The following is an 18,470-nucleotide window of genomic DNA, read 5'->3' on the forward strand; positions in this document are numbered from 1 at the left end:
GTATTACTCTGATTGCTGAATCAGTTTTAATCTCAGATATATCTCCATATATCTCCATTCCATTTATCTCTTTTTTTTTTTTTTTTGTATTCACATGACTAAATTTTTAGAAGACCATCTCAAAGTTGGCTTAAACACAAAATGATGTGATTGTATGTAGATTCCACCGATTGAATGTAGAGCCACCGAATTTAGTAGTTGTTATAGACTATAAAGACATGGTTGGTTTTATGTAATATCTTTGACAGAATGTTACAAGATCGCATGCTGAATTTTTGTACTTTAAAAACAAATTGTCGGTGATATTTTTTAAGGAACTTTTTTCTCCTTGCTTGTTTTGTACCTAGAAATCACTTCAAAGTTGAACATTCAGTATATAGAAACCATTGTTATCCTTTAAATACAAAATCCTGAATTCTTAATTACAAAGAATTCAATGCACTGTGACAGAGCAAAAAATATTTTCCCCCAGTAGAAAGATTCTTTTTTTTTTCTTCCTGAAACGTTTCATAGTAACTGAAAAAGTCATATTAGATATAATCCTTTGCAGCAAATGCTTATCGTGTCTCATCTACAGGTTAGCTTTTTTTTCCTCTTGAGACCTTCAACATGACTTAATAAGGATGAAATCAGTTGATGAATACCAAATGCAATTTTGCTCAGAATTTTAAAACTGGGAAATAAGTCAGCTGACAATTTCTAGATTTTTTTTCACAAAACTGGAAAACATTTATTTTGCAACAGTGAAACCTTGAGTGCAGTGGGGTGCAGAAGATGTACAAATTAAGATTTTGAAATATGTCTCAGGTTTTAACACATTTCAATGTCTAGTCCACCTATATAGCCCACAATCCATCTTTGACATCCTGTCTTATCACTTCTGGTTTTAATTTCATATCATCTTGGTCCCACTAGCTGTTTTGTTCTACTCTTCTCCTATATGATTTACTTCTGTGTTTGTTGCTCAGGTATAACCTCAGCCACAGTCCAGCCTGCTACTGGTATTCTTCTCCAATACTTTCCTCCTGTTTTACTAAGCTAAGTAGTTACTGAAGGAATTCTGCTGTGATAGACCTCAGGATGACAAAGATACAGACCAAGCTTTTGTAGAGCATAGGAGAAAATGTTATTCTGTTATTTTATAATAATAAATGAGAAGAATTTCATTTCAAATTAAGGAATAAATATGAAAATATAAAAATATATTAAATATACATAATTATATGTATTACATATGATATATAATATATATCATATTCTAGTCTAGTCTAGTATAGTATATATTAAATATATTACTTATTTAATATATTGAATCAGGTATAAAAGAAAAAGAAACTAAATAAGAATGATTGAAAATCTGTGCTGAGGAACTCAGTCTTGGAAATTGTGCAGAAATTGGAAGTGCAACTTGTCAGTAACACCTTTAGTAAAACCATGTGCTTCCTGAAAATGAAAAAAAGAGTCATAGTTTTTGCTCCAAGAAATTTATCAAGATCTAATCATACTACAATTGACTTACTGAAATTACAAAGTAATTAATAATATCACTCAGGCTTCTGCTTAATATTTGTTCCCCTGAGGGAGTTGCTAGAGTGCTGAACTCTCATCTGGTTTAATTCTTTTTTTTTTCCCCAGCAATTTTTGAAGACAAAATTGTTCTGTGAAAGTCAGATACCGATATTACATGGACATTGCTTGCCTTAAAAGCAGTAGAAAGCTTGCTTTTCATGCTGTTTGGCCATTTAATTTTGTACCACTAGTTGCATATAAAATGAAAGTAAATTTCACTTGGGATGTGCCTACAATCTCTACCACTAATTTTAATCATAAACTTAACAGTACTTGAAGATGCCGTTCAGGTGTAAGGCTCAGTTATTATTTTTTCTCATATGCTTTATAGCAAAAATGTGGCTTGGTGGAAAACTTTAACACAAGTTGATTATGACATTTTATATTAACTAACTAAAGAAGAAAGTTCTGAAGAGAAGGGGAAACAAAGTGAAAAGACCTTACACATTTAAAAGTCAATGTGGATAGAAGCCACTTTGCTGTTCCCCTAATACGGAATATGTTCACAGGCTCCATGTCTAAATAGTCTTTGTAGTGACTGAGAATAGTTGTCAATGTAAGAGTGTAGGTTGGCATTATTTTTAGGCTATAATGTGATAAGAAAAGGTAAAGAGATTCAACTGGGCTCTTTGAAACATTTTAGTTATTTGTGCTTTGTAAAATAACGATAAAAATATCCAGTGACTACTGGTAGATTTGAGAGCTTACGAACATAATGTGTCTGTCTGGTTACTCTTTATACATAAACTCAGAAAGTTTGGTGGACATACTACATATAATGTGTTACTGTTGGTGTAAAGACAGCAATATTTTACGTCCTCAGTGCTACCCTGCTCTTCTGCTGATGTACCACTATGTATATGTAGCTATTTCTTTCTAAGTCTATTCTGTTGAAAACATACATGTAGAAGATATTTTCAAGACATGTAAGATTATTTCCATTTACACTGCAGGCCATTTGATATCATTGCATGTCATATTTAAAATGAACTCCTGCCATTGATTGTGGGAGTTCTGGTAGACAACAGGCTGACTGTGAGTCAACAATGTGCCCTCGTGGCCAAGAAGGCAAATGTTATTTTGGGGTGCATTAAGAAAAGTGTGACCAGCAGGTTGAGGAAGGTTCTCCTTCCCCTCTACTCTACTTTGGTGAGGCCGCATCTGGAGTACTGCATCCAGTTCTGGGCTACCCAGTTTAAGAAGGACAAGGAATTACTGGAGAAAGCCCAGCAGAGACCTACAAAGATGATGAGGGGTCTGGAGCATCGTTCTTATGAGGAGAGATTGAGAGAGCTAGGTCTGTTCAGCCTGGAGAAGAGAAGGCTGAGAGGGGATCTCATCAATGTTTATAAATATCTGAAAGGTGGATGTCAAGAGGATGGGACCAGACTCCTTTCAGTGGTGCCCAACGATAGTACGAGGGGCAACAGGCACAAACTGAAGCACAGAAGTTTCCATCTGAATATGAGGAAAAACATCTTCACCTTGAGGGTGCCAGAGCACTGGAACAGGCTGCCTGGAGAGGTTGTGGAGTCTCCTCCGGAGACATTCAAAACTTGCCTGGATGCGTTTCTGTGTGAGCTACTTTAGGTGTATCTGTGTGAGTAGGTGGACTGGACTAGATGATCTCCAGAGGTCCCTTCTAACCCCAACCATTCTGTGATTCTGTGATTAGTAATTGAACATGGATACCAGAATGTTTGCTTGATTATTTATTTAATATATAACCAATAACATAATATCTAAGTCTTCTGTAATATAACCTTCTCCAAAGGGGGACAGTGGTTATTCAAAAGAGCAAATATTTCTCTCAACTCTATAGAAACCAAAATTCATTTATGTTTTTTCACCTTTGTAATTCATAAAGGAAGCTGAAAGCTTGGAAGATTTATATTCTTAATATTCTATGTACTTTGTTTTCTACATAGCATTGTGTTTGGAGGAAAAAAGTGTAACATAAAATATACTACTAAGTAGGACAATCTGAAGATGTATTGGAGAAAAGCCTTCTAATGAACTGTGGAATGGAAATGTATGACTTCAAATATGCACTATTTACTAAAAATATTTATAGTAAAAGTTTCTTATTTTTCACCATCAGTCTATTTCTGTGTTAGATGTGTGTTCAGATGTGTTTTTTTCAGCAAGCTAGGCTAGTGTTGGCAGACTCATCTATCAGTTTTATTTCTTTTCTTGGCCACAAGTGCCATCCAAGACTAGTGGTGTTCCATATAGGTGTATGATGATCTTTTAATTGTGTTCTCTGTCAGGAGTTAAAATAAAACACCAAAGCTTTAACCTGCCTGTGGAAAACTTCACAGTGTTCAAATCAAAATGTTACTAAAATATTTATGTGTGAATTTAAGTAAGCAGTTCTATTTTTAATCTTCATAGTTTCTGTCTGTTCATGTCTTCTGAAATATTGCTATCTAAAATTGATAGCTATAGAAGATTTTCTGAAAGTGTGGCTTATTGATGGTATTGCAAAAATAATACAGGTAATCTTCAGACTGCCTTTGTGCAGCCAAACTGTAAATGCCCACCAACAAACAGTTAGTGGTACACCTGCAGGTTCTAGGTGACAGTATTTACCTGCCAAGAAAGATAGGAGTAGTTGACAGACTAATTACATCTCATATAGATCAGATGCATTCTTACAAATGTATACATACAAACAGAAAAACACATTTCAATATAAGATTTATATCACAGTTGTTCCAGAAGATGAGGGTCAGATTATTTTTATTGTTTTTGAACTCTTCTGTTAGATTTAAGAGCATTTGGGATATTATCAGTTCTTAAAGCTCATAATCTTATAACTAAAAACCCTAGACTTACTTATTTGGTTGGTTTTGATTGTTTATTTGGGAGGTGTTGGGGTTTGTTTGTTTGTGTTTTGGGTGGCGGTGTTTTTTTGTTTTGTTGTGTGTTTTTTTATTTTGTTGTTGTTGTTGTTGTTGTGGTTGTTGTTCCAGTACTCAGTTGTAAACACTCCTCTGGAATGTAAGTAGGTTTTTTGCCCGTGGATTATGTTTAACCAACTGTGCTTAAAATTCTGTCTGTGCTTACCTTTGGAAATTTGCAAAAACACCACTGTAACTTTTTGTTGTAATCCTCCTGTAGCTCTCTCTTATATATGAGATTTGATTTATAGTTCTGACCAACATAGTTCAGCACTGTTAACATTTTATGGTGAATGATTGAATGTAACTAATACATAAGAATTTTATTCTCTCAGAATATTACCCTGAACTTCCAGCCTAAAATTGCCAGGATGGCCAGTATGGGGGGTGTTGTCCAAACAGTTGAAAACCAAAGCAAAACATTTGCTTGGATGTGGCCCCCAGAGTTTCTGCGTGCCCACAGAAGTAACCATAGTGGAAAGGAAAATAGCCAGGTTTTCAGAAACGGCTGCTCAGTATACCAGATTTGTCTGTAAGTGACAGAAATGTCTGTCAAGGGGTGAAGTCTAACTGAAATCACCACTCGGTGAGAACTAGATTACATCTGTCCAGTTGCAACTGACTAAATGTATCCTATGTGCTGAAAAACAAAGATTTAACAGGTGAACTTCATAATGTAAGTGATGTAAGGCAGCCTTTATTTTTCAGCAGCTCTAAGTGATTAGATGATTCAGATATGCCCTGGAAAACCACAGGAGAACTGATGAACACTTAATGACTTTACTTACTTTTAGCAACTTTGGAGCGGGAGGCTAGAAGGTGATAGTCACTCAGAAGACAAATGTTAATTGGCTTTATGTGTGGGGAAAGCCAGAAATTGGCCTGGCTATTACAGTGACTTACCAAAGCCTATGCCACTGGCTTGAAATGCAGGCTGGAGGTAATGCATGCAGTAGTGAGGTACAGTTCTTTTCACAGTAGCAACGACTGGTTATAATTTATAACGTGCTTCTACAGGTACAAAAATCTGTTCCTCACCATGAAAACAGTTTCTGAAATATCAATGAAATACAGTAGTGATAACACTGATATTGCAAAACAGCCCTGTGTTTCTAAAGGTAGATGTTTAGGCATGACAGCAGAAATTCCAGATCTGTGAGCCTTGAAATAGAAAGGCAAGCATGGGTTCATTAGGAAGATTCAGAGGGCCCCAGATCTGTTGTTATCCCTCAGTTAGAATACCATGAGAAATTTTAAGCTAAACTAAGCAGAACGAGGAGGTTTTGTGTTGTGGTTCACAGATCATATGCAAAAGCCGTATTTTTACAGGCATCTAAATGCTGTTTTAAAGAAACCACTCTAACGGTTGTTTAATGTTGTTTCATAGAATGAAATAATCTAATTTACATATAGATTAAAACTCTATTTATGGCATCTGTGATACTACAAACAAGAGTGGGGGGTCACAATTCTTTATTGTATTTGTTCAGTACTGCTTCATTTGTGCTTACATTATAGTCCTATTAAATGTTGCCACTTTAACATACAGTATATGTCAAACATTTACTACCAAAATGGCTTGACTTCATAAAAAAAACTTATTGGTAGCCAAGTGTAAGGATTAATTACTTAATCTAAACATACTTCATAGCTTAAACAACTTGGAGCATCACAGAGTTTATGGCAATTCTACTGCCTACTGGAGAAAAATCAGACATATGTTCTCTATTAGAACAGCTTCTAAGTCATAGTACCACAATACTAAAAACTGATATATAATGGGGTGCATACTTTGTTGATATATAAACAAAGTTATATATGAACTAGGAGTGCATTTAAATTATATGAATTTTGTCCTAAAAAGGAAAATACAAAGAATAATTTTTAAGGTTTAAGACTGCTGCATTTTTTTGTTTATGATAAATACTGAAAACTAAAGATTTCAGCTGTTAATGTAATTACCTTTATATCCTGAAGACATTCTTTTAAGTGAAATATTTCTGGAGACTTCATAAGATTGATGTATAAGTGTCACACATTCATGTTGCTAGAGAATGAATGACAGGAAATTACTGGCATGAATTGTTGGTAATTCTGGTTTGAATTCTTGCTGGAAATTCAACTGTTTAGTCCATTTTTATTGTTATTTCTATAAAGGACTTATTCTGTCACATAATTACTTTTTAATTTTATTTCTTTATCTCATTGTCCTATGTGTTCTAGACATTGTCTCTTAGAAATTCCATTCTGCATGGTTATTTTTTTTCTTCCATTTTCTATGAAGTGTATGTTTCATACAATTTTCAGGAATGATGGAACTCTTAACCTTTGAATTTGGCTGACTTTGAGTCTTTAACTGGGCATACTTAATATGGAATTAACATAGCTTTTTGTATTTAATATAATATTTATAGTTATTCATCTATCAGTTCTCAAACTCCAATATGCTGAACATTTTCATATTCCTTACAGATTTAGCAGATCATGTGAAACTCTCCCAAGTTTCCAGCAATCTCAATTAACTTTTGCTGCTTCATAGTATAGAAAAGAGAAAGCTGAAGAAACATCTGGAAAGAGAAGTGTCTCATCTATTGTGTGTGAAATGAGCAAAAATAACTTCCGTTGCATGAACAGTACTAGTTAACTGACCAGGCAGCAGGATACGACTTTTCTTAAGTAAAAGAACTAACATGGTTGTCCCACAGATGACCAGGTTTCTGAGCAATGTTAGAGAAAAGAGAATACTGAATAAAGAAGTCTGTGAGAAGATGGTCCACAGCATCATTTTATGTTTTGAACTTTTGGCCATGGAAGGAAAGGGGTGAGAAATCAAATCTGTTTTATCCCACTCTAAGTCTCTTTTCATCTCTCTTTTTTGTTTCTGTTTTTCTTCTTATCATTGTCAACATTTTAATAAACATCCCACATTATGAATAGAGGGGTTGAGTGTGAGCAAAATTTAATAAATTTTTTTATGACCTCAAATAAGTCTAGAAGGCACATAATCAAGAAAACATTTGTGCTTCCTCCAAGTATCTAACACTTGAATTTGAAAATAATTACTATATTGGGTGAGTACTCACCAGGAAAAAAAAAACAAAAACATAAATACTTTGCTCTGGTCAATTGAAAAAAGGTGGTTGTTTTTGTTTTTGTTTTTGTTTTTTTGTCCTGATGTAGTTTCAGGTTCTATTAATATTTAGAGAATAAGCTTATGATGCAGACTTTTTGCTGTCTAGGCACATGTCTATTTCAAGATACACAGTTTTCATTATCTTCCTGATCATCTTTGAGTAATTTTTATTCTTCTGTTCTTTCAGTAGTAATTTTTTGTCTTCCTTCAGCTGTGAATATGGTAATATTTGTTCTCCTTTTGCATGTTTTTTCTATGTCTCTAAATTAAGAGAATAAACTAGTATTTAGGAAGTGAACATAAGTCTATGAAGTTCAGGAGCAAAAGGGAGAATGGGATTGACCTAAATGGTCAACCTAGATAATGGGACGTGGACAAGTATGCAACACTAGCTAGGACAGAGGCAGGTCCAGAAGTTAAACTGGATGGAAAACTTCAGCTGAGAGGGCTAGAAGTAAGACACCAAGTCTGAAAATGCCGAAGATGTACTAAGACAACTGGAAACAGATATTATGAGAAAAGTAGTATGTAACCATGCAGTCAAGAGCTATATTACAATGTACATATACAAGGCTACTGAAGTAAGGCTGTACCAGCAGCTTTGATTTGTTTGAACTTCCAGCACGTAAAATGTGTGTTTCCGTTATGGTTTATTTCTTTAGTTAGTAATCACCATACTTGCCAGCACTAAACTCAAATTTGGTTTCTTTTTTTTTTTTTTTTTTTTAAGAAATTTTAGGACATTATAATCTTATCCAAGTTGTTGTTGTTTGGTTGGTTGTGTGTTGTGGTTTTGTTTGTTTGTTTGTTTTTCCTTAGAAAATGCTGTCTGTCTTCTTTCTTCCATTTATTAAGAATTGCAGTTGTTTTGTGATGCCTTTTTGCCTATTTGGTCCCAAAAGTAAAATCTGTTCTATGAATTCTATAGTGCACTCTGACTTAACTTACTTTCTGCTAACATCTGCTCAAAAGAAAGCATGGAGGATCTGACAAATGATGCCATCTTTTCAATTCCATGAGGGAGTACCAAGTGGGTTCAAACTACAGCAAGGTAGGGAAAAGCACCCATCTATCTCTAACAGATTTAGACAGGGAGATGTAGAGCATGAAGAATATGTAGGTTCCTTAGAGTGATGACTAGCTGTCATCATGGTGATGTAAAAAGAAGCAAAAGAGTGCTTCAGAAGATGTATGTTGCAATTTAGTTCAAGCTCTGATAATCTGGATTGAGCAGATCCCATTTCCTGAGAGAAGCTAATAATGGAGAGAAGAAAGAGAGAAAACTAAAAAGGAAATAAAAGAAGAAAAGAAAAAACAAACCAAAACAAAACATATCACACTTGTAAAACCCTTAGCTGGGCTGGGATCATAGAAAGGAGGGCAAAGGCACTTTTCATCTTCCAAAGAGATCTAATTTTGATGTTTACTAGATGAGGTATTACTAACCAGAATAGCTCTTAAAAGTAGCTATGAAAGTCTCTGGAATCAAGGAAGTACCTTGCCTGATGTTCCTGCCTACGAAGCACTTCAAAACAAACCTATTTCAATGAACACCAAATGTAATATCCCACTAGAAGTATAAACTGTCCTTTGCACAACCACAAAATGTAGAAATTCTAAGGATTTATGTTTTTCCTTATTAGTAGCTAATTTGATACTACGTTCAGTAACTATGAAGATGTTTGAGGAATTGCTTAATATGTTGAATTATTCCTATCCTGTGAGGAAAAATCACTGCCCAGCTAATGATAAAGACAATCATAAGTTAAGAGAAGCCTGGGAGGTCACCATCATCTTTGGTCACAGGGAAAACTAATGTTACCAATGTATGTGCATATTCCCTGTCATCTTCGTAAGATGGACTCCCTGAGTCCTTTGCCTTGCCACATCACATTTCTTTAAGAAAAATATTTACCCATAGAGAGAGGGATGTTTTGTGGCTAACTAATTAAATTGGAGGTAATCAGAAATGCCAGTATTGAATCTTAATGGTTTGTAACAAAGCATGTTCTTTATGAAGGGGAAGACTGATCTGCTATACCAAAGGGTTAAAAGAAACAGCTAATCAAGATGCAGACAATACTGAGAAATGGACTGTTTCTTATCACTATCGATAAAAATGCAGCAGTTTGGACCTGGCTTAATAATTAACATGAGGAATCCTCAGAGACTGACTTGTCAGAAACAACATCTTTGGAGTAAACCAACAACTTGAAAAGCAGAGAGTCACCACTCCAGATGGTATATACCCAAGAGTCTGTAAAGCTTAACTGTGAAGTCTCCGAGCTAATAACAAAAAGATCCAATCTCTCATTCTAAGCAGCAAAATGGCTTAGATGTTTGAACAGCAGAAATTTTAACTATGCATTGATAAAACATTTTAACTGTGCACAGAAACAGAGTGGCTGAGATTGGAAGGGACCTCTGGAGGTCATCTGGTCCAGCCCCACTGCTCAGACAGGGCCAATAGACCCAGCTGCCCAGATGGCTTTTGAATATATCCAAGGATGGAGACTCCATAATCTCTCTGGGAAGCCTGTGTCTGTGCCACCCTCACAGTAAAAGTGTTTATTTTTTCCATCAGATTCCATCTGAACATCAAATAGAATCTCCTGTGTTTCAGTTTGGGCCCATTGCTTTTTGTCCACTTATAATTAAGAGTTATACTATGTATTTTAGCTATAAATGCTGTAAATGTTACCTGGAAAATTTTAGGCCAGTCTAATTTTTATGTCTGTACCTGACAACTGGCTGTTGGGAAAAAATTACAAAGAGAGTAGTAAAAGACATGGAACATGATGAAGTGATGGAACTTATCCAGTATGGTATCTATCAAGAAAAGCATCTCTCAGTTCTTGAAATGAACTGTAGCAGTCTATAGTGTAATTAATAAAACTAATTTGGAAATGTGATATAATTAGACTTAGAAAAGTTTGTTCATGTGGTTTCATATAGAAGAACCTGTTAAGAAATCTAAGTATTCACGAATGGAAATGCACTAACACTACAGATATAACTATGTCCATAACAAACAAGGTGAAGAGGTTTTCAACAACAGCGATTTACTATAACTACTTCTGTGGATTATTAAGTTAAAAGCATATGTAGAAGCAATGGAAGGATTTTTATATATCTCTGATTCTGAGCAAATGTGTTGGCCGTAAGGCTGATCATCTATGTACTGGACAAAATAATGCTTTTGTTATTGTTTGAAGGCAATAATTTAATATTTGTCGCAGCACCATAAATTCTTAATTTCTGATTAACAAGTGGCATAACCTATATGATAAAATATCACCTATTGAGTCAGAAAAATTCTGGTTCCCACTTTCTTTGAATGCAATAAATTGGATTTTCCTTTGGCAAAATATGATATTTATTTTTAGATTCTTAGTGTGAAGCAGTTGCAAACTCCTTATCATCAATAATAAAATGAAGGTTGGGGTGTAAGCAAAGTTAATAATGTGTTACACACTGGATGGAAAAAATGTCATCTCTCTTTTGGGTGATATGTAAATATGAGAAGCTCTTACAAATCATTTAACAATTGCTGGAGATGGAGTCAGGCCAGAAAGAAAACAATAAGATGTCCAAACATAGAAGTTTATTCAGTAAATTGAAATTCAAGCTTGAAAATTGAAGTTTGATTTTAATCTATCTCAAAGGGCACCTTTTAACTTTTTTATTTTTTAATAAAAGGCAAGTTTTATTAAATGTTTATCTTAGAAACAGATTATTTGCATACTCTGTTTCTTGTTCCCCTTAGTCTTCTGATGCAATTACTGCTTAAGGATGGGTTGAAAATACAGTATTATATATTTGAGAGACTTTATCCTAATATATTGCACTCAGGAATGGCTGAAACATACTCTCAGCAGCAGCAACTTAATGTACTCAGCAAGCACCTACTTCATGTGACCTTTCAGGGAAAATATATTCTGTGATTGCTAGTCATCCAAAGGGAAAAAAAAAATCAAATTCCTCAGAAATATTTCTTAACATTTCTCAACGACAATTTAAAACCCTGTTCACATTGCTATTTAAGGTGGTAAGTTAGTCCTGGATACCTAGAGCTTGCAACTGAATGGAGCATGATATGCTGTAAAAAGAGGGTCAAACACAAACAGGCTGGAAGGATTCAAAGTCAGGTTGGACGGGGCAAGATCAGAGGTAACTCTGGAGAAATATGGAGCTGTAATAACAGTGTAGTTACTGATACCAGGTGATAGTAGTGAGTCACTACTAAAATCAATAAATGAAAATGGAACAGGAATTAGATGTTTTTTGTTTGGATTAATATATATATAGTCAGACGTATTATCATATTGGTCTTATTCTGCAAAAGAAGTCTTTCCCCAAAGAACTATTATGTAAAGTATTGTGTTACTGAAGAGCATAAAATTAAGAAAATTTGAGGAGAGTAATAAAAATGACAATCTTTAAAATATGATAAATGTCAAACAAGCTATAAAATGAATAGAAATTCTCTTGGGTCTGCTGATAAAACTAGGCATTTGTACTGAAATCTGCCTCTTCAACTTGATGGATCTGAGAGAAGTCTTAAAAGTCATGTTTATACAATAACATCCTATTTTTTATTATAGTCTTTTTTTTTTTTCAGTAAATGTGGATGTGTAAATATTTACAGATGATGATTAGGTATTAGTATAGACATATATTCAAATGTCTGGCATTTTGGATGGTTCTTTGAGGTTTTGTGTGTTTGTAGTTTGTGTTTTGTTGTTAGTTTGGTTTGGTTACATTTTGAAATTAAGGATACTAATGACATTTTTGCAATTTCCCCAGTAAAGGAATACTTTATTCCTCCCCAGTTGAGGACAAAGTATTAGATCTTGAAGATCAAAACCAGGTTTTGAATTAAAAAAAAAAAAAAAAAGTTCTACATAACTGTTCACACAGTGCCAAACTGTGGTGCTGCAGAGGAACTTAATGGAATATTTAGACATGAGTAGAAGTTAGCCTGACATGCTGCTTTCTTATTTTTTTTTTTTACTTGTTTTGGTTTGTTTTTTTGTTTTGTTTATTTTTCTTTTTGAAATAGATCTGTGAGAGACAGTAAAACAAACTTTATTTTCTCGTAAACCTCAGAATCTCTGAGTGTCATTAAAATGATAGGAAAAACCTACAAGAAAAAAGTTACCAACTGCAGCTAATGAACAAATCTACTTGTTTAGGATTTTTTGCTCACAGCTTATTCTCATTGTACCCTGGCTTGTTTCAAATCCATTCCAAATAACCATATCTCTAAACAAATTTTGATTGTTCTGCTGTTTTCATTCTAACCTCATGATCTGTGGTAGCACTGCATGCTTTTCCAGGAAACTTTAAAGTATGCTGTATGTCAAAGTCTGAACCCCGAACACACATGCCCTCACACATATTCACGGTTTATATTCTCAAGCTTTGACATTTTTTCTAGCCTTTCAATACACTCCTGTAGCAATATGATTTCCTAATGATATCAAATTTCTAACTCACGTTGATCCTACTTCCTACTGCCCTTCATTACATCCTTGGAGATCAGTGCACTCCTCTTAGACTACATTAGTCATTCATTACTAACGCCATAAAAGCCCTGAAGTCCTAGAACAGAAGAGTCTCTCCTTTTACCTTTCTGTTCCCTCACTATTAATAGATAACTCCCAACTGCTATTTCATTTTTCTTCTGTCATGAAAGCTGTAACTACATGATTAAAATGGTGTGCAGCTCTAAAACTACTATCAATTATACTAATTAAGGTCAAATAGAATGGAACAGTACTCTTTGTGGAAAACAAAGTAGGCAATGTAAACCTCTATTAATTTTAGGGCCTCATACGTACATATGACAGTTTCTACAGACCTTATTACTAATTATTTCCAGGTTGTCTTTGATAATCACATCTCTAAGGCTTATTTTGCTTTTTTTAATTCTGAGAGCAAAACACTGATGGATATTTTTTTATATGTCTCTCTTTTTATGAGAAAATTAATTTTAGTGGGTTTTGCTTATGTTTTGAGAAAGTTCAGTATGAATTTTCAACATTTGCCTTCCCTGCAGCTACACGGAGGCTAACAAGTTGAGCAGGACTTCACAGAACTACGAGAAGCATGCTCTAGATAGATCTAAAATCAAGTTTTACAAGGGAAACCGAATATCACAGAATCACAGAATATGTTTCCTCTCAGCAGCTGTCCCTCAGTGTTGTGTATCTGCAAGACATACTGTATGAAATTACACTTGTGGGAAAATTGCATATATATTCTACAAGAATTTTGGAAGGAAGTGTAGGTTTTGATTTCTGCAAACTGTTTGCATTCTGAGTGAGAAAGAAGCAGCTGAAATTTGGCTCGAGGAATTAAAAAACAAACAAACAAAACCCAACAACAAAACACCAAACAACCAACCCTCAAGTGTTTCAAATGATTTATTAAAAGAAATGATGGTATTTTCATCTCTTCACCGCAAGACCCTGTCTAAGCAATAACATCTTTCTTCATGTGCACTCACTGCTGAGCAAACAGTCATTCTGCTTAACCAGTAGGGACTTCAGGGAAAATATTTTTCACTTTAAAGGATACTTGGAACTGGAACATGTTTCCTGAGTCAGTGTCAGCACTGTTCATTCCTGACCACCACAGTGTATTGCTGTTTTCCTGGGTGTCTGGGAGTGATGTTCCTGAAGGCAGCTGACAGAAATTATCTGTCAGGGAGAGTCAATGTGCCCAGAGAATATCATCATTGAAGATGTAAAATCTTGATGAACATCTTTGAATATGAGCTATGGTCAGTTTCAAGTCCAAACCAGCGTTTCACAACAGAAAGGAAGAAAATACCACATAGGAATCCTTTTTTTTAAAGCTTTTGAAGTGTAATAATTGCCATATTATGAGTGTCTCTAACTAGTGCTTCAAGGTGTTGAATAATACATACAGAAAGGGAATGAGTGTGACAAGTTTGAAAAAGCTGCTTGAGAGAATAAGGGATAATAGGCAGCAGCAGTGACCCATTGTAACACATTGCAGGCAAAATGCTCTGTAGTTAAATTATTCAGACTAGATCAGTGTTGTAATTAAAAGTAGTTATTATTCTTCCCTGATTACTCTGTAAAGAACTTTTCTTAATGAACAGGATAATTTCATTAAAATATTTTTAATGATCACAATTTTATAAATGTTTTACCTATCTTTAATATAATCTTCTAAATGACCTCAAATTAACCTACAAGGATATTTCACTTATAAGAGGTGTTTTGGTAAGCAGTAAAAGCTTCAAACTAAAATTTGACAGAGTCTCATTTAATCTTCAAAGACAGAACTGAATTTAAATAAAAAGAGCTCCACCAGTTTAAATGTGCTGGAGATTCAGCCTCACGTAACTTGAAGATAATAACTAACAGTGTATTATTGATTATGTATTCCCTATCAGCTTGAGGCAAAGCTCAATAAAATAATTGGGATTTTTTTCCACTAGTTTGATAGATTTAAGATGAGGCCTTCATTTGGTATGGCTTCTTTCTTACTTCTTTCACAATATCCATTTATCATGTAGAATTTTCTATTCTTTTCTAGTCAGGATTTTCTAGTTATTATTTCAAAAATGCAAATCTTAATCACAGTTTAGATTTCTATCATGTCACCAATAACATTTTCTACCAATTTCAGGAGGATATCTTACAGACAGGGACCACATGGCAACTTACAAAATGGTCAGCAAAGAGACCTTAGGGCTAGAGATTGGCCAAAGGTCCCAAATGGCATCTCAGAGGTCTGAAATATGTATTAAGTGAACACTTCCATCAGCTCACAGCATAGAGACTTAGAACTTATCTGCAGTTTTCAGTATATCCACAAAAGCTTTTTTATTTCAAGTGCTAAATTTAGTTTGTGTTAATCGTAACGGTGCCAAATGAATGAATAAAAAGAAAAAAAAATATCAGTCATCAATAAGGACACTGCCAAGTATTGTGAAGATTGTTTATTTATACTTTCTTAAATACAATTTATATCAGCTTTGGAAGTTCATGAAAATCAGATGGTTTTGGTCATTTTTTGTTATTTCTTTTTCCCCCAGCGGGCTTTTGTTGGATTGTACTTATCTAACAGTTGCACACAATCTGGGGAAACTCTGTCATGACAAAACTCATTTGTATGGACAGTGATAAAATAAAGTCTATTTAAATGCTTCCTTTGGACTCAGGTGATTCACAGACTTTGTTCTTACCTTTTGCCACAGGGATGAATTACAGACACACGGCAAATTTGATTGTGCATGAAGAGCATGTGGGAGAAAAGCTGTGTAGCTAGAGGCTCAGGGTGGACCTTACTGAGACAAAACAGAAAAAAATGAAAAAAATGAAAAAAATATAAAATGATTAAAAATCACAGAGACATATGGGATGGGAAGGGGACACTGAAGTGGAAGAAACTACTTACTAACAAATTAGACAGCAAATTAATGTTTAAAAGTAATATGTTTCTTAGCAGGTTACTGTTTTAGACCTTCACTGAAACCAAGGAATTATGGCAAGGAAATTGTAATAAAGAATTATCTTATTTAAATAAAAATGAAGATAAGCTGATTTAAAGAAACTGTTAAATTTATTGAAGAGACAAAGCTGGGTTCAGCAACTCAGGAAACAGAGAGCAAAAGCAGATATGAAGATTACTTTTTAAGTCAAAGATAACAAAGGTCATACAGGTTATTAATTTCAGAAAAGAAAAGATAAAATAGGATTGAAACTTCATTAATTTCATCCAAAGCAGATGAAACGGAATATATGGTTCATTAATTTTGGTAAGGAAAATCGGACTAGATAATATTTATTTAATTTTGTAACTTCAAGTAATGCAGAAAATTTAAAAAGTTACTGCCATGATCTAGTAAACAGACTAGAGTTGGACCAAGGGTTGGACTCGATGATCTCTGAGGTCTTTTCCAACCCAGTTGATTCTGTGATTCTGTGATGCTGTGATGCTGTGATTCTGTGATTCTGTTAACTGAAGCAAGGTTAGGTTATATCATAAGGTAGATTTTGGAATCCATTTTGAAATTTATTTAGATTAAAGCAAGGTAAGGAGGAAAACATGAGTCTATGTTTTGTTTTAGCAGTGTAGGGGAAAAAGCCCAGTAAAGATGGAGCATGAGAGCATCTGTATATGAAGTCAGCACAATCAATGACAACGCAGTGGTCTGTGTCCAGATTATATTTCAAGAATCTCTTCGACTGTGTTGTTTAAATAGGAGCAAAATGTGTGCCACCATGGCTTAACTAGCAAAGGTAAGATATAATTTCCCTGATAAGAAGAAAAGTCAGTGACCCAACAATATGTAGGAGGCTGTATAATTTTTTTTTGTGCATAGGAAAGGTACGCTTTAAACAAACAAACAAAAAGCTATTTCATAAATCTAATTACAAGCAAGAGGAACACAATAGAAATAATATTGAAATAGTGGATTATATAATTTCGTAGAACCAAAGGAAGTATTACAAATTTACAACTGCAGTGAGATATTGTGCTAATAGTTACTAATGTACAAAAATAACTTCTTGATGTGGCTTTTAGAAGTAAGTGACATGAAAGAAAAAACTATGTTGTTGTGTTGGTATTTCTCATGGATTTTCTTCTGAGGATGCTAAACTTCAATTTTATGCAGAAAGAATCAACAAACACTCTTCTCTGGATGTCCCAATGTTTGCATCAGCATGTAAAAATATAGATTAACATTTGTTTCAAAAAAATCAAATAGAGACATACCACAATTTCAGCCTCAAATACTCACAACTGAAAAGTAAACATATTATGGAGAAATCCCACCTCAGAAAGCACACATACTCTCACAATCCTGTTGATGAAAATAACTATATTTTTTTTCCCTTGGTGTATCTTAGGTAATCTTGAGACAATAAAACTTTTTATTGATTACCATTCTTCCTGTGCTTCATGTACAACTTCAAGATCTATATGTAATTTATGCTTACACTCTTTGGGATTATTTTAGTTTAGTTTTCAAGTATAAATCAAAAGTGGAAAGAAGTAAAATGTACATTCTTTACAAAGGATCTTTTTTTAATTTCTATTTAGTTAGGTGGCGTATAGGACAGTAGTGCATGAAGTAACAGATCCCGACAGTATAATAAAGTGTGTTGATCTTCACTTTCTTCATTCCCTATGCCAGTCTACCAAGTAAAATGATAAAGTGATTCATTCTATTGAGTTGACTAACAATATTTTATTTTCAAAAATTAAAAAAAATGCTGAAGTGATACTTTCCTAGTGCAAGTCTGTATAGGGACTACAGTTCACAGTTCCACTGTTTGTTAAGAGCTGGCTTCCCTGGACTATTTTCCCAACAGAGTAATATAGATATTGTTGATGGTCCATGTTTAGCTGATGCTTTGGGTAACCTGCTTGACCTGCAGACCTTGGATAAGGAGGATGCAGGTGTCCTGGAACTTCTGTGTTCAACTGTCCTTTCTCAGAAAGGAGACTTCAGTTACATTAAAATGTTGATGTTTCAGATACCCTTGGACATCTCAAATAACATTAAACAACTCTTGTATTTAGAGAACTGCATCTCTCCATAGATGGCTAGTTTAAAGTGAGCTAAACTTCTAAACTCCAGTGATTACATTGATTAGCTCTGCCTTGATTATAAAGTATATACCTAGTTCACACATAGACACTTGAATTTGTGAGTGTTCATCTAACACTCAGTCCCATATATAGCAAAGCATTACCATTTTAAATCATCCAGACAGATTTAAACCGAGAGATTTAATCTAGTAGGCTAATTGAAAATCCATCCCCCCCTCAAAATTCATCTGACTCTTTATCTTGTGCAGAATGGTTTGACCAGCTTT

This window comes from Streptopelia decaocto, assembly GCF_964273445.1.
Source record: "Streptopelia decaocto genome assembly, chromosome: 1".
Classification (NCBI taxonomy): domain Eukaryota; kingdom Metazoa; phylum Chordata; class Aves; order Columbiformes; family Columbidae; genus Streptopelia; species Streptopelia decaocto.